We start from the raw sequence: 21,565 nt of genomic DNA, 5'->3' as shown, positions 1-21,565 counted from the left end.
CATCTGGGCCTCTGTTCCTACTGGAGATTTCTTGATCAAGGCCTTCCTTGATCAAACCTGATTTTTCTTAACTCAGAATGAACCCACAACCTCTCATTTCCTGTGGAAACAAAAGCAAATCATTTTCTCCAAAGTAACATACCTTTTGACTTCAATTTTGAAGTCAAGATATTTTCAAAATACCTGTCTTGGATTAATCAAGATTCTTTTTGTTTTTAAAATCTTTATGTGGCTTTACTTTGACCTCTATTTCTCTTACTTTTACTTTTAATTTTTGGCTTTTTGAGACAGGTTCTCTACTTATCTTTGATTGTCCTGTAATTTACTCTATAGACCAGGCTGTCCTTGAACTCACAGAGATCTGCCTGCCTCTGCCTCCCAAGTGCTGGGACTAAAGGCATGTGCATACCTTGAACTCACAGAAGTCTGCCTGTCTCTGTCTACCAAGTGTTGGGATTAAAGGTGTGCACTACCACACCTGACTACTGTCTTTCTTTCTTCTTTATTTTAAGGACTTTAGCCTGCATATATTTTTAACACACTGTAAACCATTTAGAGATTTTCTTCATCTTTGAATCTCTCTTTACTGCATACTCTCTTTTTCTGACCACATGAGTCTTTAAATTTCTAGGCAATATGGCTAGGATTAAGGCTGTGGCTTTGACAGATGGATCCTGCCCATTCCTTAGCTTTCTGAGATTCTAGTCTCATGGTAGAGGTATCACTGGAGCCATGTTTATTGCCACGGCTCTATGGCGTTTCAAGGTCCCTACCAGGAAGAAAGCTGCAGCAGTGTGCTCACAAACCACACTCAAATGCTCCATAGTTGGACTGCCTGCCTAAAAGAGTGAGAGTTTGTCCTGGCAGAACAGCCCAGAAAGCTTGCATTTTAAAACAGCACAGCTTTTTTTTTCTCCTATGGCTGAAAACCAAAAAGCATGTGGTCAGCTTTTCATCAACACCATTTAAGTATTTTGTGACAGGACCTCTTAAAGAGCTACAGAGTTTTGCAGCTAATGCTAAGCCAGGAAGCCTCTCTTAAATGAGAGTGCTTGCCTCTAGCAAACAGAGCCCACCAGAGAAAATGCTGCTATCAATAAGCTATGCTTTTCTGTCTAGAATTACTTCCCGAGCTCTTTCTGGCTTTATGTGGATACAGTCATCCACAGGTTGGCATCATTCTGTAGCATGTGGGCCTGATTGCTGGGGTTTCTTTCCTGCCCAATTCCCACAGCCAGCAAGTCCCAAAGAAAATCACATAGAGTTCCACATAAGTTATAAACTGATTGGCCCATTAGCTCGGGCTTCTTATTAACTTGTATAACTTATATTAGCCCATTATTCTAGTATATATTAGCCACATGGCTCGGTACCTTTTTCAGCAGGGCAGGTCACATCTTCCTTCTTCGGTGTCTAAACAAGATTGGGAAGAGCTTCCTTCTTCACAGAATACTCCTGTTCTCATTGCCCTACCTCTACTTCCTGTCTAGTTGTCCCGCCAATACTTCCTGCCTGGCTACTGGCCAATCAGCATTTATTTAAAACATAGTTGACAGAATACAGAATTGTCCTGCACCAGTACTATTTAAAAGGGTTAGAAAGTGTGGCCTTGTTGGAGAAAAACAAGTCATTGAAGGTGGGTTTTGAGGTTTCAGAAGACCAAGCCAGGCCAATTTGTGTATATGTGCGCGTATGTGAATGTGTATGTGTATGCATATGTGTGTAAAAGTATGTATGTGTGAGTGTGTGAAGGGTGTGTATGTGTGAGGATGTGTGTGTAAGAGTATGTGTATGTGTGAGTGTGTGAGCGTGTGAGTGTGTGTTAGAAGATAGAAATCAATGACCCACAACTTATTTAAAGAACACCTTTTCTTAGACTCTTGACTTCTGACAGTGTCTTGATTTTTTTTTTATTAGCAAATTTATTAGTAACCTCGCTGCTGTTTAAAGAATTCATTGTAAATTTCCCCAGATGTTAGAGAAATCAATAAGACAGTTTTGGGTAGAGTTAAAATCATTTGTTACTTGGAGTGATAAACCACAGAAGGACTTGGTAATACCTGATAGAGTCACTGTGGAAAACTGTGGGACCTGAGTGACAAGTGCGGAATTGTTTGTTTAAAAAACAAAAAGAGATTTATTCCAATTGTTACAGTTTATTTCTTAAGTGTTTCCATCCCCAAGCCCATGTTAAAGGCTTAGTCTCTAGCTTAGAATGTTAGGAAGTGGGGGAGTGTGAGGTGCTTAATCCTGAAGGAGATTGTGGAGCTCACTCCTCCTTTTACTTCTTCACTTCCAGGTGATGGATTATGTGGCTCTGCTCTCCCCCTTTCCCCCACCATGATGCACCACTCCTGGCCCCAAGAAAAGAAGGTAATTTACCCAGATCTTAAAACTCTAACGCTGTAAGTAAAAGGAAACTTTTTTCTATCTAAATTGGTTATCTCAGGCATTTTATAGTAATGTAAAGTTGACTAACACATCAATGCAAAGGAAATAGTGAAAAAAGCATTTTGAGTATGACAGGTAGTTTTTGTTTGTTTGTGTTTTGTACTTGAGAAATATCAAGAAATGCCGGTGGTTGAATGTAGATGACTCAGACAAATTGCTGCTGAAAAGGGAAAGAGGTGGGGCCAGGTTATGTATGCAGCCCTGCAGGTTATGATGAGCTCTGTGTTTATGGACTTTATGATTGACTGAAAACATTATTTTAAAATGTCTTGACCAGAAAGATCCCCATTATACATAACTCTGTATTGATTCTTTACAGATACAAATACATAGAATACGTGTCCCCAAAACTTAACATGAGAAATCTCTAAGGATTGATTTCAGATTGCATTGTTTTTTTTCTTTTGATTTTTCTATATTGTTTGAATTATCTACGAGAAAAACACAGCCATGCTGGTCAAATGTACATACATGAAAATCAACCAAACTTCTCTTTGGCTAAGAGTTCCTATTAAGAAAATATAGACAGTAATGTACTTACAAACTCAGGTGAGAGAAAGGGAGATTATAAAGAAAATTTTGTCAACTTTAGTTAACAATTATAGAAATAAAATATGTTTGTGGGGGGGAGGGTTTTCAATGGATATAAAATATTTAAAAGACACAAAAAGCCGTCAGTACCCAGACACAAACAATCATTGAAATCCCTTTTGTTGAAATCTAGTTCTAGTACACCAAAATTAAGTTTCTAACATGCAAGTGGCATTTTAAGGGTAAATATTTAAAAGCAAAACAAAACAAAAAAAACATAAGGCATGATTTAAAAAGATAACCCATTTAAATGGAATTTCCCTGCATGTGTAAATCATTCTGTTCCCAGAAGCTATCACTTATTAAACAAAAGTTCCAGAGACAGGTGTGGATACCACCCTGTAGTAGTTATTTTTTTATTTCTGTGATAAAATATCACGACTGAGGCAACTTATAAAAGAGAAACTTTATTTGAGTTTGCAGTTCCAAGGGGATGGGAGTCCATCTTGGTGAGGGAAGCATAGCAGCAAGTGGTAGGGACAGGAATCCAGTGGATCACATCTCCAAATCCAGACACGCACTTGGAAGATGGAACTGGCTTTTAATCTCAAGCCCATTCCTAGTGCAGTACTTCCTTCAGCAGTGGAGGGCCATCTGAAGCTCCACAAACAGGACCACCAAATGGGGACCAAATATACGAATGACTGGGTGGTGACATGTTTTTGTTTGGTTGTTTTTTTTTATTTTTATTTATTTACTTATTAAAGATTTCTGCCTCTTCCCTGCCACTGCCTCCCATTTCCCACCCCTTCCCCCAGTCAAGTCCCCCTCCCTCGTCAGCCCAAAGAGCAATCAGGGTTCCCTGCCCTGTGGGAAGTCCAAGGACCACCCACCTCCATCTAGGTCTAGTAAGGTGAGCATCCAAACAGCCTAGGCTCCCTCAAAGCCAGTACTTGCAGTAGGATCAAAAACCCTTTGCCATTGTTCTTGAGTTCTCAGTAGTCCTCATTGTCTGCTATGTTCAGCGAGTCCGGTTTTATCCCATGCTTTTTCAGACCCAGGCCAGCTGGCCTTGGTCAGTTCCCAATAGAACATCCCCATTGTCTCAGTGTGTGGGTGCACCCCTAAGAACACATTAAACATTTTGTTTGTGATCTAACAAATAAAGCTTGCCTGGAGATCAGAGTGCAGAGTTAAGCCACTAGTTAGCCATAGAGGCCAGGCAGTGGGGACACACACTTTAATCCCTGTACTTGGGAAGCAGAAGCAGGTGGAGCTCTGTGAGTTCAAGGTCATCCTGGGCTCCACTAGACTGATTCAGTCTCAAAGAGGAAGAGAGCCAGGTGGTGGTAGCTCACATCTTTAATCAAAGTACTTGAGATTCACATGCCTTCAATTCTAGAACTAGGAAGGTGGATACAGGAAGGGATATGTCTGGGAGGAGAAAGGAATATAAGATTCAGGAGGAGCCATGAGATCGTGGCGTTCAGTCTGAGGATATGTGGAGACAGAATCTTGCCCATTTTGGTCTGAGGATTCGGTAGTGGTAAAAGGTCTCTCTAGGTCTGGTTCCTTTACTTCTCTGATCTTTCAGCATTTACTCTGCTATCTGACTCTGGGTTTTTATTTAATAAGACTAATTAGGATTGTGTTACAAACCTGAGATTGTAGGGGCATTTCTCATCCAAACCACCACACACTCAAAGAGCTGTTGATGGCAGAGGTTCCACAAGATATTGCCATCAATCAATCTTGGTAGCCTTCCAGAAATTGTTGGTAAGGCCCTCTTGCTGAAGACATCATAAATTTTGTCTCAGAACATGGAGTAACCAAGGTGGAACTGAGCCGAAAGTTTCCTTCAAGCTGGCTAATTTTCACGGTGCTAGGAGGCACAGTGTAGTCTGCTGTGAGAAAAACAAGTCCCCGGTGGTTTCTCCCAGTGATCAGCTCTGAGACAACATTCACTGACTTGTCAGAGAAATGTGTTCCCTGGTGCCACAGGGAATAACTGACTCCTGGGGGTATCCAGCTGCTTTGTGATTGGATTTGAGGTTCTCTCCACAGGAGGAAATTCATGCCTGGTACTGTCAACCAGACTAGGAAGGTCATAGGCCTTAGAGCGGACTCTACACCATTGCTTTGCTAAATGGCATTGTCAAGATGTCTTCTAAATATTTGGGTCTACACAGACAGACAGGGCTGCTCTCACCCTTGGTCAGAGAAGCTTCTTTTTACAGTGGGCAGCAGTCAGTATAGAGATGTGTAACTGGTCAAAGGCTTAGAATACGTGACTGGTAAGTGCTCAACTCCGGTGGCTGAAGAACACCCGCTGCTTCTGCAACGGACCGGGATGCAGCTCTTGGCACCCACATGGTGGATAACAGCCATGTCTGACATCAGCTTCAAGGGACCTGATGCCTTCTTCTGGCCTCCTTGGGAATCAGGCACACATGTAGTCCACATACATATATAAAGCATGATTAATAGCCCAGAGATAGAAATTGGGGTTCAACCGGAAGGTCAGAAAAGCAAAACAGCCAGCCAAAGGCTCTTCCCTCTATCCCAGTCTAATATGGCGATCCTGCCTCCAGGAATCTCAGAATGAGATTTGTCTGAGAGCTGTCTCCTCCCGTTTTATAATCCTCTCTAGTTCTGGAATTAAAGGCGTGCACCACTGCCACCTGGTTTCTAGGGTGGCTCCTGGGATTAAAGGTGCATGTCATTGCTGCCTGGCCTGGCTGGCCAGTGTGACTGTTTTACTTTACTGATTCCCAGGCAAGCTTTCTTTATTAAAATATAAATGAAAGGCCACTACACATACATGTATGAAAGCGCTCATGAACAGAAAGTAAAAATACATACATTCTTAAAATGTGCTTAGCTATAAAGAGGGTGTCTGTCTCTGTCATCCTCTTAGACCCTAAGGGAACACTGCTGATAATGGGAATAGAATGTCAGAGCTGGAGGATGAGGAAGAGTGCTGTGAAACACTGTCCTCTGAGCACAGTATGGTCACTGCACACTTGAAATCATAACAACTGCAGTTACAGAAACAAGACCTGCATAATACAGAACTTGTTAACAAATAAACATGCATCGGGGAGGGAATTATGAGGGTCTCATTCCCAGCAGAGGAGCTATAGGCAGTTAATGGTTGCTAAAGGAGGGGGAGTCATTTTTTTCTGGGGTATAGCCATTGACATATATTACCCATGCTCCAGTAAAGAACCTCAGCCCACACTCACGAAAGCAACTCTCTTTCAAACACAGTGGGTCATTAAAAAAAAAAAAAGACGATAAAGTAGGAGAAAAAGAGTTGTTGGGCAGAAAAGTAGGTTCAGAGGGAGGGAAAAACGGTCATAGGTGTAGATATGACAAAATATCTTCTAGATGTATGAATACATAAAATGTTTTAAAATGATAACAGAAGGAAGGGGATAAAAAAGAGACAGTATTCAATTATATGCTGATTTGACTATGCATTTTCTCAACAGATATTTTAACATAAGCTGTGGTAAACAAGCAGGTGGCATGCATGCACTGTAGCTGAGTAAGAGTTTGATGGTTATAGAATAATGAACACAAAGGGAAGTAGGCAGGATAGCCCAGAACTTGTCAGTTTCACAGAGCGTTGCCAACCTCTTGAAGTTTCAATGCCATGCTAATAAATTACTAGAAAATTATTTTTTGTATTGTCTTTCATGAAAGCATTTCTATTTTTCTGTATGACTCTTCTTGTTGTGATCTATGTTCATCTTTTGTCCCATTAAGTTCTTATATTTTGAGGTATCAGTGCAGTGCCAAAGCATAAGAGTTTTAGCCAGGTTTGGATTTCACATATAACGGCCATATCTAACAGTCTCAGGAAACTGAAAGTGTCTTTTAATGCTATGAATTACTTATTAAGATAATCAAATGATAACCTCCATTTTTTTTCTGCCGGTAAAATAGCTTGCATTTTATTTTACATCTGTAGAAACAGCTTCTGTGCTTAGACATTTAAATAATTATGTATCTTTTGGGAAGGAACTAGAAAAATATTAATAGTTTCCAGTTCATCTATATCAGGCTGTTTGCTCCCCAAAGACAAAGACTGAATTTCTTCCTGTGATCTCCAGGTGTGTTCTCACCAGTGTGGTAACTTTAGAAAAACGTAGAAGGGTTACTTTGCACCTGCATCCTGCTTAGAAGACTAGTTTATGGCAGGGGCACAGGCATGCCTTGCTAATTCATGTAGATGACATGCTGTTTGCACTGCTGTTACCTAGTTGGAGGCTTTGATTCAAAACCAGTCACATTCGGTGAGTCTTGAGGGTGCTGCCGCTTCCCACGCCCCACCACTCTCTCTTCAGACGTGCCAGATTGTTGTCAGAGTTGGATCATATATCTGGTTATATTCAAACACACCCTTCATTCTTCAACTTTGGTTCAGTTTCTTTATCACACAGGATCGCCCCACCCGACCTTTTGATCACTTGGGTTTATGGGCTCAGACTTGGCTTTTGACTCTTAGTCTAGGAGCCGCTGCACTAAGTGTGGCAACTGTCGCCAGCCTAGCTCCCCCTTAGACTCTGACTTAGGGATTGTGGGAATAGAGCCGAGGCTGGCCTCAGACTGCCGTGGTGGGTACCAGTATTGTGCTGTAAGGAGAAGGGATGAAGCAATGATGGGCAAAAAGCATGATGATATATGAGTCAACCCATGTCCTAGAAAAATACAGAAGCCCAGGCTAGTGAAGGGCTATAATTGTCACTCGTGACTTTCTATAAATATCCCATCCAACCCACACTGAGATGACATAGACTTTTCTTATTCATGTCTGTAAGTCTTAGCTGAATGGGCCATTTGCTATTCAGCTCTGACCAACACTTTAAAAACATCATTAAACAGTCTATGAAATCTACCATTTAGCATTCCTGATTTCAGATTCTACATTTGAGGATTAAGTCACTCTTCAATTCAACTAGTTACATCCTCATTCAATTTTAAAGGTAATCTTTGATAAATGGAGGTTAATATTTATTTGACTGTTTCAGGTTTCTTACTAAAACAGGCAATATAACAAACCCTTTCAAAATATTTAAATATATAGAAATATTTAGAGAAATAATAGATACTCTTTACATGGGTTTATAACTGCATCATAAATTCTTCTGACCTTATTCTTAGATTTTTCTATTGAAATTTTCTGTAGTCTTAGGGCTCTTTCTATGGTCGCTATATAGACTTGTGGTCTCCTTCACATTAGTTTGGTGTTAAAAGTTATTGTCGTCACCCAGGTTAGCATCGCAAATCTGTTTCCAAGTCAGTGACATTTTGATTGCTTTCTGCTCTGCTCTATCTTCTTAGCTTTATGGAACAGAGGAAGCAGAAGAAGTGAAAAAGAGGAAGGGCATTCTATCTGAGGACACAGCGGATGCATTTCTATATTTGCACAGATGTCGTAAGGAGAAACACTGAATTCCTACCGATTTATAAGCTACTGGGAAGTATGTGGTATTCTCAGTTGAAACTTTATGCAGTGTTCCTGTTCTATGCTATGTGCTCTTGACAATTTATTCACAAGTCCACTGTGTGAAGTCTAGACCAAATGGGACAAGGATCTATGAAAAAGAAAATGAATAAAAACTATTTCTGAAAAAAAATATTTCTGCCCCATATAGGCTGTTACTTGGCAATTGGGATGCATGACTAAGGGGTGCACAAATGTATTATTGAACCCAGTAAGAAGTGGCAGATAGAACATTCTATAATAAATGTTCATACTTAACAAATATAATCCACAGTAATCACTCAAAAATGTTGATACTTATAATTTTAAAGTTATGTTTTTGCATCGTGTTCCTTCCTTTCCCTTCTATGAATTACAACCCGGCGAGTTGCTGGCTTCAGGACTAGGATATCGGCATTCTTTGAAGTGGAAATTTACTTTCACCTTTTTTAGGACCCTGAACAAATAATTAACTTTTGGTGGAGTGTCTTGAGAATATAAACAATGTAGACTAACATGATTTAATTTCCTTTTTAAACAAACAGACAAATAAATAAATGAAATAGTTTGGATAAACAATTACCCGAAGAAATGCATCATCTTGTTCACAGGTCAGTTCTGTGATTATTATTGCTGTTGCTGTGATTATCAAAACTGAGAGTGATTGCTAGTTTTAAAATATAATTATGTTAAGACAAATAAAGTGACTAAGATTACAGTATCACCTTGCAGCTATGATACTTTTGGCAGAATTGTCTGACTAGCTAGCAGTGGCCTCTGAGAAAAATGGAAAAGTGTGAACTTTTTATCTAATGTTTTTTTTCTAAGTTTTGCAGAAAATCAGAACCTCTGTATCTCTAGAGAGCTCACTTCTGCTCTGTTACATTAATGTTTATTAATGTAAGCAAGGAGGTACCACCCTTTTGAGTTCCTAGCTTCCCCGGCTTGCTAACTCCAGAAGAGGAAGGAAGTAGTTACTCACAACTCAGAGACTGAAAAGTTTCTGCAAAAATGGTTTCTCTTTTAGTTTGAGAAAAAAGGGTCAGAATCCTCCTTGGCTCACAAGCACACAATGTCAGACATGTTCACACTAATGAAGAACATGGTTAACAAATGCCTTCCAGTGTGTGTGTGTGTGTGTGTGTGTGTGTGTGTGTGTGTGTGTATGTGTTCCTAGCTGTATCTTCATATCATGAATGTTTGCTTTTTTGGAACATTATCTCTGCAACATGATCTAAAAACATGGCATTGTCTCATGGCATTTCTCTTTTTGAAAATGAGTCATACATATTGTCCTATTAGAGGGCCAGAAATTTTCACAGTAAAGCAACATTTGCCCTTAGTTTTATCCAGATCTCCAGCCCCAATTTCCTTTTATCATAAAATCCTTTTTCAGATAATGATGGAGCAATTACCAATGCTTCAAAATTGTTGAAGGATAAAAGAACAGTGTTTTCAAGACACTAGGGATGGTGAAAAGGAAGAAAAATAGAGAAAAGTTAGATACATGGTACTGTCAGTTAGATGTGTTAGGCAGCCTCAAAGACACCAAAATGCTTCCTGTCACATTAAGGAAAGGACAGATATCACATCCCATTAGATTAATTTGACCAGGGTGAACCTGAGTTTGAATTCTTCACTTCTCTTCCTATTTATTTTATCTGTTTTTAGTTTGTGGTTCTGGCTTGTGCGTAGTCTGTCTGTGTGTATCTTGTTGGGTCTCCATTGTCTAAGTGTGTTTTATCCCTAACATAGGGCTTGATCTTTTTTATTGAATGGCACAAAAAACATCATATAGGGAAGCAATGATGGATACTTTATAAAAATCTTTAGCAGATTTTTACAAGGTATTAAGTCGCTGATTTCAACTGACCCCAAAACACTCAGTATAACAAGCATATTATTATCAAATAATAACTATATGCTATTTCTAATATTTTTGAGAGACATTTTTTATATAAGGTTTCTTTTTTAAAAAATAATTAATCAATTAATTTTATATCCTAGCTGAATTCTCCCCTTTTTTCTCTCCTCCTAGACCCTTCTTCATACCCCCTACTACTCCCCCATCCACTCCTCCCTTTCTGTTTAGGAAAGGACAGTTCTCCCATAAGTATTAACAAAACAGGGCACATCCATTTTCAGTAATACAAAGCATCTTCCCATATATTAAGGCTGGTCAAGGTGACTCAGAATGAGGAATAGGGTACCAAAAGCCAGTGAAAGAGTCCAAGCCAGCCCCTGTTCCCACTGTTAAGAGTCCCATAAGAGGGCCAAGATACACAACTGTAACATAAATGCAGAGTGCCTAGGTCAGTCCTATGCAGACTCCCTGGTTTTTGGTTCAGTATCTATGAGCTCCTATGAACCCATATTAGTTGATTCCGTGAGTTTTTGGGGGGGGTGTCCTTGAACCCTCTAGTCTCTACAATACTTTTTCCCCCTCTTCTGCAGGGATTCACTGAACTCCGTCTAATGGGTGTACATCTGTTTTCATCAGTTGCTAGATGAAATCTCTCTGATAACAATTAGACTAGGTACTAAGCTGGCCACAGGAGAAGGCCAGTTCAAGCTGTGTATCCACTATTGCTAGGAGTCTTAGCTGGTATCATCTTGTAGATTCCTGGGATGTTGACAGAGGTTTCTGTGCTACCTGGTCCTGTAGCTGTTCAGTCCCAAAGAAACACACAGAGATCTACATTAATTATAAATGGGTTTGCCTATTAGCTCAGGCTTCTTATTAACTCTTACATCTTAAATTAACTCATAATCCTTGTCTATGTTAGCCCTGTAGCTTGGTACCTTTTATCAGTGAGGCATTCTTATCTTGCTTCCTCTGCATCTGGGTAATGACTGTAGACTGAGCCTTTCCTCTCCCAAGAATTCTCCTGTTCTGGTCACCCCACCTATACTTCCTGCCTTGCTACTAGCTAATCAGCATTTTATTAAACCAATACAAGTGACAAATCTTTACAGGGTACAACAACATTGTCCCACAGCACTGAAAGAATTCCCTTTTGCCAGGTTTTTAATCTGACCCCAAAATTCCCCCCTCTATTTCCAGTAGTCTCTTTCAGTACTTCTCCCTCCATACTCCCAACCTGATCACTCATGTTCCCATCCCTACCCACCCTCATTCCACTCATAAATTCTCTTCTACTTCCCCTTCCCAGGGATATTTGAGTGTATCCCATGAACCTTCCTTGTTACCTAGTCTTTCTGGGTCTATGGATTATAGCATAGTTATCTTTTATTTTATAACTAATAGTTACTTATTAGTGATTACGTTTGCCTTTTTTGGAATGTGTTACCTCACTCAGGATGATTTTTTTCTGGTTCCATCCATTTGCCTTCAAATTTCCTTGTTTTAAACAGCTAAGTAATACTCCATTGTGTTAATGTACCACATTTTCTTTATCCATTCCTTGGTTAATGGACGTCTAGGTTGTTTTCAGGTTCTGGCTATTACAAATAAAGCTGCAATGAACATAGTTGAACAAGTGTCCTTGTGGTATGATTGGGCATCATAAGGTTACTTTTGACTTGCCTGTTTTCAGCAAATGATTATCTTCACACACACATACACACAGCTCTGAGTTGGTGATGTGCAAGAGTACATAATTTAACATCAAAGCTATACATTAGTTTACATTGTAAATGCTGCTTACATGGGAAATCCAAGACAAGAAAGGATGGCTGTTTCATGATTCTCTTTAAGGCAGTTAAACAAACAGGCTGAAAACACACCAAGATATTAGGCTAAATCTTAAGTGATCTTAGGGTGTATTATTAACTTGACTGTGAAGTTCAGCACAAGTTGCAGTCTCTTGGGATATAAGTGTTATTTTCACAATAATGTATCACCACAAGGTACCACTCTAGAGTCAGACAGGAGAAACTTATTCTAGTCTTGTGCAATGAAGTAGAGTGACTCCATTGTACAACCATTTATGGTACTTTTTAAAGCAAGCAAAAAAGTCCCAATGAATAGGAATGACACATGTTTGAGGAAATGAAAATGTTTATTACTTTCATTAGGCCATTGCACTTTAAGAGTATTGAATTATTGCATTTCTCATAATTGTTAAAATATGTACCAGTTGAAAATGTTTGAAAATATTATACACTAAAGTGTTTCAGTTCTGTAAACATGCAGAAACTACTAACTTAGGTGATTTCTCAAAGCCTGGATCTGTTTATGTGCTATTAGGTCCCTAAACCCTGTAAATTCTTTCTATTTTAATAGCTGTGGATAAAGTGACTTCCCGAGCCTTGTGATAAGACAAACATTCACACTTATTTTCCTTCCTGAAATGTCATTCTGTTGTGTTTGTCCAGTCAATTAAGCTAACTCCATGTCTCTTCTGTTATCTTTTGCTATCTCTGGTATTCAGTGAAGTTAGCACTAAAATATGTATAGTTTCTTCTAGGAGAGCATGCTTGTCTCAGTGGGGGGGGAGTAGAAATAAAGGGAATAAAAGCACCTCTGGTGTCTGAGGATTCATGTCCTTGGTGGAAGACAACAAACAGTATTTTTTAAAACATTTTTTTTTATTGATTCTTTGAAAATTTCACATCATGTACCCCAATGCTGCTCACCTCCCAATCACTCCATATCTGCCCCTTGCCCCTGAAGTATATCCCCAAATTAATTAAAACCAAACCAAAACAACAAAAAACTACCATCTTTCCAACAACTCTTCATTCATCCTAGCGGCATCGAGAGCTGCAGTGTCTCACGTAGTAATATACCCTTTCTGTCTAATCGGCCCCACTGCAAAATATTCCTTTCATCGAGTCATTGGTCTGGTTCAAGGCCTCTGGTTTTTGGTACACCAGCATCACCCGGCTGGGCCCTCACTGAAATTCCTCTCAGATATCTTACTGTTGCCCTGAGTTATGGCGAAGCGGTTATCTTCCTGGAGGAGCAGTCCATTTGCCCAGCAGGTCAAAGATGGTGCAGCTTAAAGGCGGGCCAACCCAACATCCAGGATGCAGGTCTGAGTGGTAGCCGAGCTGTTTGGTTTGGGTCATTGGGACAACCTCAGGTAAGGGACAGAGCCAACTCTCCTAGGCCCATGGTGCGTGGTGGGGCCATCTCTCCCAGTGCTGGGCTCAGCTTTCAATGGGGGTGAATGGCGCCAGTTTTCCTGTTATAGTGTCCAACAAGGGACACAGAGTCAGCTATCCTGGGGCCAATGAGGGACAGGGCTGACCCAGTACAGCCTTTGGATTTCAATGCATGGTTCCTATGACCCCCTGTGACACTTTGAGCCATGGTCATCAGCCCATATTCTGGCTGCTGTTGAACCATGGACCCCAACATGGCCCAAGGATTCGACCCAGACCCTAAGCATCAATGTGGCCTTTGGTGGCACCCTGGGCCATGAATATCACAGACCCTGACTGTAATTAGACTACAGACTCAGATATAGTCCCAGGCAGCAGCCTGTGCTCATATGTTACCACAGACTCAGGTGGGGGCCCAGAGCCCTGATTTCAGCATGGCCTTCAATGGTATCAGGAGCTCCCAACACCCACTCAGACCCACCCTGGCTGTGGTTTGGCCACAGAAACAAAAGTATTTTTAAAATACAAATTCATTTTGTGTCTTAGATTATTTCATAAATGGAAATTTGCATATATTAATTTAATCTAAGGAGGAAATTGTAAGTTTCTTGGTTCTTTGTCCAATATTAAAAGGATTAGTTGGTTAACTCTGTAGACATATTATTTGTTTAATGGTTCAGATGTCAAAGAAAAAAATGCAGGCAGAAATGCTGAATAACTGACTGCTACCCAGGTTATTTCCAGGTATGCTGCCAGGAAATTCAATATTCTGTAAGGTCCCACTTTGTCCTCTGTCTCACCCACAGATAAAAACCAAAGAATTGGACAAGCTGAAATCTTGACCAAGAGAAAATGTTGAGGTTAAAAATCACAGACACTTTTTCCAGGCCGTGATGCACACATGGCTTTCTGATTTACTTCACAGAGCACATAGCACAGCAGTGCTTTGGAGCTGCATGAATTAAACCAGATAGTTCGGACTGGTAACGCAAAAAGCCTTATTGTCTTATTGTGAAGATTCATACTCTTATACATAAAGGTCCTTGTTAGGAGTTCTCCTCATATGAGAGGACATCTGTTGCCTTAAAAGACTATTTTTTAAAGGTGTGTGTGTGTGTGTCTAGACATATTTTAGAGTGTAAAAGAAAAAGCAGAAAATGATATAGAAAACTTCAATGTTAATATTTTATCACTTTTGCTATCTTTCTTTATTACTCCTTTTTCTCTTAAGTATTTCAAAACTAATACCAGGAATTGTATGATTTTGGAACATGCACCTCTAGTCAAAGTTTTCATATTTCATAATGATGCATTACACAATTGGATAAAAATGGAAAATATTCCTTAATGTCTTCTGATACGGAATATCCTCCATGATCTCTCCAGCTTGGACTCTGATTCATTCCTTATGTATTTTCGTCCCGCTAGAACCCAGGTTTCTCAGGATCAGGGGTACACGGGGAAAGTGAAGAGCTCTTTCTTCACCCTAAAGCACCAACTTAAGCCTTCACTTCCAGATTTCTCTAATTTTGAACTCTCAGGCCACTGACACGAGGAAATGAGATCAATGAATGAGATTCACATCAAGTTATTTCTCTGGTCAAGAGATATTAATCCAAAATCTTAGAGTCTTTTTTCATTAGATTCTTCAGCCATATGGGAAGCATAGAAGTAGAAAGGGGCCCAGCTGCTAAAAATAAAGCAAAACTCCCTCCTGGGAAGCAAGGTGTTTTCCTCTCATGGGGTTGCCATGCTTGGGTATGCGTTTGAATATCTATAGTAGCTCTAGTGATAGTGTGTCACCGTTTCTGCATGCAGTGGACTCTTCCTTCATGCTTATTGTGTGAAAGTGTACTAACAGAAGCAGACGGCCTAAAGAAAAGGTATGGGAGGGAAACGCAATAAAGTGCAATGGGACTCAAAAGCACATCTTCTTTTTATTGGGGTGATGTTGGTTCAAGGGGCACTTAACTTGGACCTTAAGTGAATTATAAATTTTGAATACTAGGAGAGCAAAAAGATTCATTGTAGGAGAAGGTGTGAGCAAAGGCAGACAGGAAGAGAAAAGCAAAGCTGTGCAGGGAAATGCTGAGAGTGGTCTGGAGGATATGGTGCTCTCCTCAGGTCAAACATCACATAATGCCGTGACTAGCCATGCCATGCAGCTAGGTGTAGCTATATAATAACCCGGTAAACAGAGATTCCGGTAACTCACATCGCTTGCTGCTGCTGGGAACTATTAGTCATCCAGCATACTTAGGATGTCAAGACAATGATTGTTAATGAGTGACCAAGCACGAAAACTGATGACTGCTCAAGGCATCCAATCCAAAGAGATATAATAATTAATCTAATATTTTACCTCCATGTGGTTGGGAATTTCTCAATTATCTCGTAAAGTTCCAGAAGGTCAAATTCCATTAAGTAAAGCATTTTGTGTGGGACTAGGTCCTCTTCCTTTAATGAATTACTCATTTATTATTCTCAAGGGACTTTTTTGTTTGTTTGCTTTCTTGATTTTTCAGATTATTATTATTATCATCATATCAAAATCTTGTTAATTCCCCAAATCAGGCTTGAAGCTGCTGTCCTTTGATGACTAAAGAATGGACTCAAATAGGCCATGTCATTATTGCTTTGAGTTTATCATTCTGTGTTCAGTATGGACCTCCAGAAAATTAGTTCACATAGGTGGTCCAGCATCCGAAACTAGACCATGTACATGCCTTGTGGTGCTGCGGAAAAAGTGTCTTCTGTCATTCCCAACCTGACCTAGAAATGCGTTTTCAGCTGACGGTGCACCACTTGTGGATTGTGTGCAAGGCACTGTGTCAGGTAGATCCCAATTATCTGGTGTAATCCTCGTAACTACTGTAGGACAGAAATGAATACAATTGCCTTCAGTGCAGAGATGAGGAAGCGAGATGGTAGGAAAGGTTAGTAATTTATGCTGGATCACAGAGCAAGTGGCAGGGCCGGTTTTGAAGCTTGTCTTGTCTGTTGTGACAGAGCACAGAGCACCCTTGCCTGACAGGGCCGGCGTGTGGAGACGGGAAGCCGCTGGCGAGAAATCTGGTGGCTCTTTTCCCCCTCTCTGTCTCTCCCAATCCCCACCCTTTTCCTCACTTCTTCCTCTTTCATGTTTCAAGCCTCCATCTCCCTGTTCCTTTTACATAATTTCCTTTTTAGAAACAAAAACAAGCTTGCTAATTGGAAAAATCAGAAAATAATAAAATGACCTTCATTAACAATGAACAAATTTTAGGATATTAATATGAAACATTCACATGAAAACTCCATGTGTTCTAGGTCAAGCAGCTGCTTCTAGACGTGTCAACACTTGCTTCTTGGATGCATGCCCCACACTGCAGACCCTGCTCTCCCCTGGATCATAGCATAGGCCTACTCTGCTCATAATCCCAGGTGAACAGCACAGATCTTGGGGACAAGCGACCACAGCAGACCATCCCTGAATGAACTTAGGACTTCATTGGTGCTGAGGTGTGACAAGGACCTAGTAGGTCCTGGCTTTAACAGGCAGAAAAAGGCTCAGCACTACAGCAATCAGCCAGCCTTTTTGAGCATCATGAGACAGAATCCTGACTTTGCCCCGGAAGCCAGCAAAAGAATGGGCAATCCTCCCTTCCTACTACTGCCATGAGAGGTGAAGACGAAACTGAAGGCAGATGCCTACCTGAGGTGCTTTGACTGACCTTTGATTCCACAAAGGCTCCAGGGCCTGTGTGGCACTCATGTGTGTTACTTGTTTACGTACATGCGCTGCACACAGGGCTCCCTATGGCTGCTGCTCAGATGCATATTAAGACTGTTGTGGAAGGACGGCAGGTCCTCAAGCCTGATGTCAATAGTGAGCTGGTCTCAAAACCCTTGGGACCACTGTGTGAGGGACGAATGGAAGTCCAGTCCTGGGCTGTCTGAATTGGCCTGGGCATAATGTAAACACAGGACAACAGGAAGTCTCCTCTAAATCTTCACAAAGCATGTACAAGAGAATATGTACATAATCACTTCACAAAGTTTAAAATGAAATAGACGTGTACACAGAATTTAAGATGTCTCAGGAAGTGCTGCCCTGCTATATGAGGAGTGAGAGACTGCCGAATGGCTGAGCAAGGAGTTTTCTCTTTCTGCTTTGGAAAGAGACAGAGGCCTTGGGCCGAACTCAGAGGCACCTAGCCATCACATGCCTTGCCAACCCATAGCAAAGCTGCCAGGTGACCCCAAGAGTTGCAGGAGGAAAGGTACAGGCCCTGGGGAAAAGCACTGCAGCTAAAGGGAAATTTCTGGCTGAGACATTTATTTCACTATCAAAGAGAAGAGCAATTCTGACCCCTCAGAATTTCAAGACTGATTTATGAGATTTCTTTGCCTGGGATTTTAGGGGGCCCTTGGGAGAGATGTAGCACACCCAGTTCTGTTCTCATTTTGCTTTTTTAGAAATGAAAAAGAGGTTTAAAGACCTTAAAAAGTTGACCTGTTCTTCAAAAAAACTCACCCAAGCTCTCCCAGCATTGTGTGCAGGACACAGATGCCTGGACAGCCACGTAGTTTGTCAAGGCCAGGTCAGTCAGAAGGCCAGTGGGAAGGCCCCCAAGTGCTCACGGGTGCAGGTTGGAGGCTGGGAAGTGAGGCCTGGCTGTCCTCCTCACCCTGGTCCTCATCCTCTGGGAAGTGAGCCTGCTTCCTTCAAGCATTCCAGTGCAGACACTGGGCAAGGCTCTCAAACCTGCCACTCACAGGGCCACACACACAGATAGAGGGCAGCAGGGAGCAGGAAGCGCTGATGCTGAGGCTGTCTCCATGGCTCATTTCCTGCTTCTTCCATCCATCAAAAGATAACCATGCAGTGTTCCTGGCTTCAGATGACAGTATAATCTTCAGCTTGACTCCTGCGGGGACCACAATGAGCCAGAATGACAGTGAGTGGGGGCAGATGGGTGTAATCATGATGGCCAGCACACTAGGGAGGACCATGGAAACCCCAGCTGCAGCTGTATATACCGTGCTGCCTGTCAGGATGGACACCATCACGCCAACACCCTGCACAGTGGTAACAAGGTATCCATCCAGGTAGACATCTATGTTTGACAGGTATGAGGAGGGGCCCCTGTCAATCACCACTTCATTCAAAACCTGGTACTGAATGACCAGCTTTCTGTCCTCTGTGGCCAGGGCATTTTCACAGAGGCCATAATAGATGGCTATCTTCTTGTCTCTGAGCATTTTCACCACCTTGACCTTCAGCCGGCTCCTCGGGATAACAGCAGCCGTCACCTCTATCACCTGATTCACATGGGATCAGAAGTTCTCAAAGATGAATGAGGTCAGGAAGCCCAGAGAGCCAAGGTTGAAGGAAGGCTGTGACAGGAGTTATACTGCCCTGGAAAAGGGAGGAGGCGTAGAGCATGGTGCTGTCTCCTCCAAGGCATATGATGAAGTCTATGTGGTTGGAAATGGCATCACAGTCTTCATGGAAAGTGCAGAACTTCTTCCTCACTGGTCCATCAATTTCCCCACTCACTATAGCAAGGTCTTCCAACACTGTCTTTTCCACATACGCCATCATGTTGCTCTCCTCCATGAGGTCTATTCAGAGCTCTTTGAAGGGCTGCAGTAGGCTGGTGTCTCGGATCTGTTTGATGATAAGCTCACTTTTAGGAGACTTGTTCCATGTCAGCCTCTGGCTTTCAGGGTCCTGGTTGTTCATGATGGTCTGGGGGTTCTGTAGCATGCAGGCCTTTGGTTCAAACGTGGTCACCCGGCATAGCCCATGGAGAGAGTGGGTCCTCCTGAGCTCCTTTCTGCTGCACAGGGCAGGTGAGGCTGAGAGGCTCTGAAACTTGGCCCGGTGCCTGATGGAATGTTTGTATACAGTTCTAGATCATCCCCATGACACGTTGTGCAGTGGTACGAAGCTGAATGAGGGCTCTCCTCCTAAATCAATTCTTCTTTTCCTGTTCAGTTTCCACTGTTGATATGAGGAAAACGCATCGGCTGCCACGTGCCCACATGGTTGTCCCCATGCTGGGCCAAGTCAGCAGTCCCTGCTGCCCTAACTGCTACCTGGCTGTTAGTGACCCAACTGCCAGCCACCCCACGGCTGCTCAGTACAGAGTCCCTTCTATGTAATCTTCTGTTTGATTACCATTTATTTATTTTATTGATTTACCTTTATAGTGTTAGACTTTGCCCATAATAAAATCCAAAAGACAGATAACAAGCGAACAAATGAAGGAATACATATCACACACCATTGTAAATACTGGGTTTGCATTGACCTAAAAACACAAAGACAGGGAGAAAAATTTGAAGTCAAGGAGACTATGCTATACTAAAGTTTTGTCTTCAAAGAAGAAAGCCTGTCCAAATGAGGTAGAAAGGGCTCTTTAGACAGGTGTTTAGACACTGCCTGTCAGTGGATCAGCCAGGGTGTTTCCTGATAGTCCTAAGAGACAGAACTGGAGAGAAAGGCAGGGGCCAGATCTGAAGCATCGTGTGCTCTGTTAGAATCTGATTGTCAGTTACAGGGATTCTTTGTAAGGCTTTAAATAAGGGAAAAGCACAATTGTATGCTGTATAGGTTGCATTCCATATCATTGTTATATTAGATATATATCACTGTATTTGCATGACTAACTTCAATGTCTGGAAAAAAACCCAAGTTAGTACCAAGATTTTCCTCAGTGAAAGGACTTGGTGTTCTTCTAACACAGCTAACTCATGGTCTCAGAAGATCTGGTTAGCCGTACATGCACACGTGTGCATAAACACACACACACACACACACACACACACACACACACACACACACGTCCTACTTTGTCTCAGGCTTCTTTTTCACATCCGCTTATTCAGCAAGGTTCAGAGCAGCTGTATCAGAATAGTAATGTTCTGGGCAGTTTTGCTCTGCCGTTACGTCTGAAGGCTGTGGGAAATTCAGTGAATTTCTCTGCAGGGGAGAAACCCATGGAGGAAAGTGGGTGGGAGAAACAGTAGGTGGCACCGGACGTTGCAAGAAGCAGACAATAATAGAAGTGTAGGCTGCTTAAATGTGGATAGACTTTGCACACCCCCCATGAACATACTTTAGTACAATTGCATCCTCCATCATATTTTAACCTGTATGTGCGTATGTGTCTATTGGTGTGTGTGTGTGTGTGTGTGTGTGTGTGTGTGTGAGTGTATGTGTGTCTACACACTTGTGGAAACCAGAGGGCAACCTCCGATGACATTCCTCATGAATTTATTTACTTTGTTTCTGTGATAAGGCCGCTCACTGGTGTGGAGCTCTCTGATTGGGTTGGACTGGTTGGTATCCACCTATCTCTGTTTCCCAAGGGCTGGGGTTGCAAGTTCCTGCTGCTTTGCACAACTTCTTACATGGATTTTGGAGATCCAACTCAGGTCTGTGTGGCAAGTACTTTATTGGTCTGAGCATGTGTGTGTGTATGTGTATGCATATATATATGTGTGTGTGTATGCATATATATGCAACCATGTTTTTTTTTTTACTTTTTGTTTAAGAAATTACAAGTGGAAGTTCTACTGTGTTGTATGTATTAGCAATTTCATACTGAAATGAGAACATTACTCTTTTATGTGTGTAGTATGGAATCCAGGAGCTCTTACCATCTGATATTCTCCAGTGTATAACTAGACAATGGACCCGTGACAATGCAATCAAGCATAGTGTAATTAAATGATAGTGTATCCAGTGGTTCTAGTAGCTAAATGATTGAAGGGAATGATAATCATTACTTGCAAACTTGCCTCATTTCCAGTTTTGCCACTGTGCTTCTATCAAAGCAGTTCCAACTCAGTTTCCCCCAACTTTTTCTATAGCTCAATGATACATTCTCCCTCTCTTCTTTCAAGTATTTCTGTGACAACTCATATAAATGAGTATTTTAGAACCACAACATTCCAGAGAAGAATTCTGTTAAAGCACTAATCCTAAACAGGGCGGAGGTGGTGCACACCTTTAATCCCAGCACTCAGGAA

The 21,565-nt window shown here is 41.5% G+C and overlaps 1 long non-coding RNA gene and 1 pseudogene across 1 annotated transcript in view; one reads left to right on the top strand and one right to left on the bottom strand.

Annotated features, from left to right (window-relative positions):
* The window catches only part of LOC126488718 (uncharacterized), a 77,411-nt gene extending 68,848 nt beyond the window's left edge, over nucleotides 1-8,563 (top strand). Inside the window, exons 3-4 of the long non-coding RNA XR_007588784.1 lie at nucleotides 2,300-2,373; nucleotides 8,332-8,563. This is a non-coding gene — a long non-coding RNA (uncharacterized lncRNA). The remainder of the gene's footprint in view (nucleotides 1-2,299; nucleotides 2,374-8,331) is intronic.
* Nucleotides 8,564-16,048: 7,485 nt separating this feature from the next.
* Nucleotides 16,049-20,963, bottom strand: LOC126488713 (NAD kinase-like; annotated as a pseudogene).
* Between the last annotated feature and the right edge of the window lie 602 nt (nucleotides 20,964-21,565).

This window comes from Alexandromys fortis, unplaced genomic scaffold, assembly GCF_014885135.2.
Source record: "Alexandromys fortis isolate MF-2015 unplaced genomic scaffold, M_Fortis_MF-2015_v1.1 scaffold_187, whole genome shotgun sequence".
NCBI classification, from domain to species: domain Eukaryota; kingdom Metazoa; phylum Chordata; class Mammalia; order Rodentia; family Cricetidae; genus Alexandromys; species Alexandromys fortis.
This window is presented reverse-complemented; position numbering and strand designations above follow the sequence as displayed.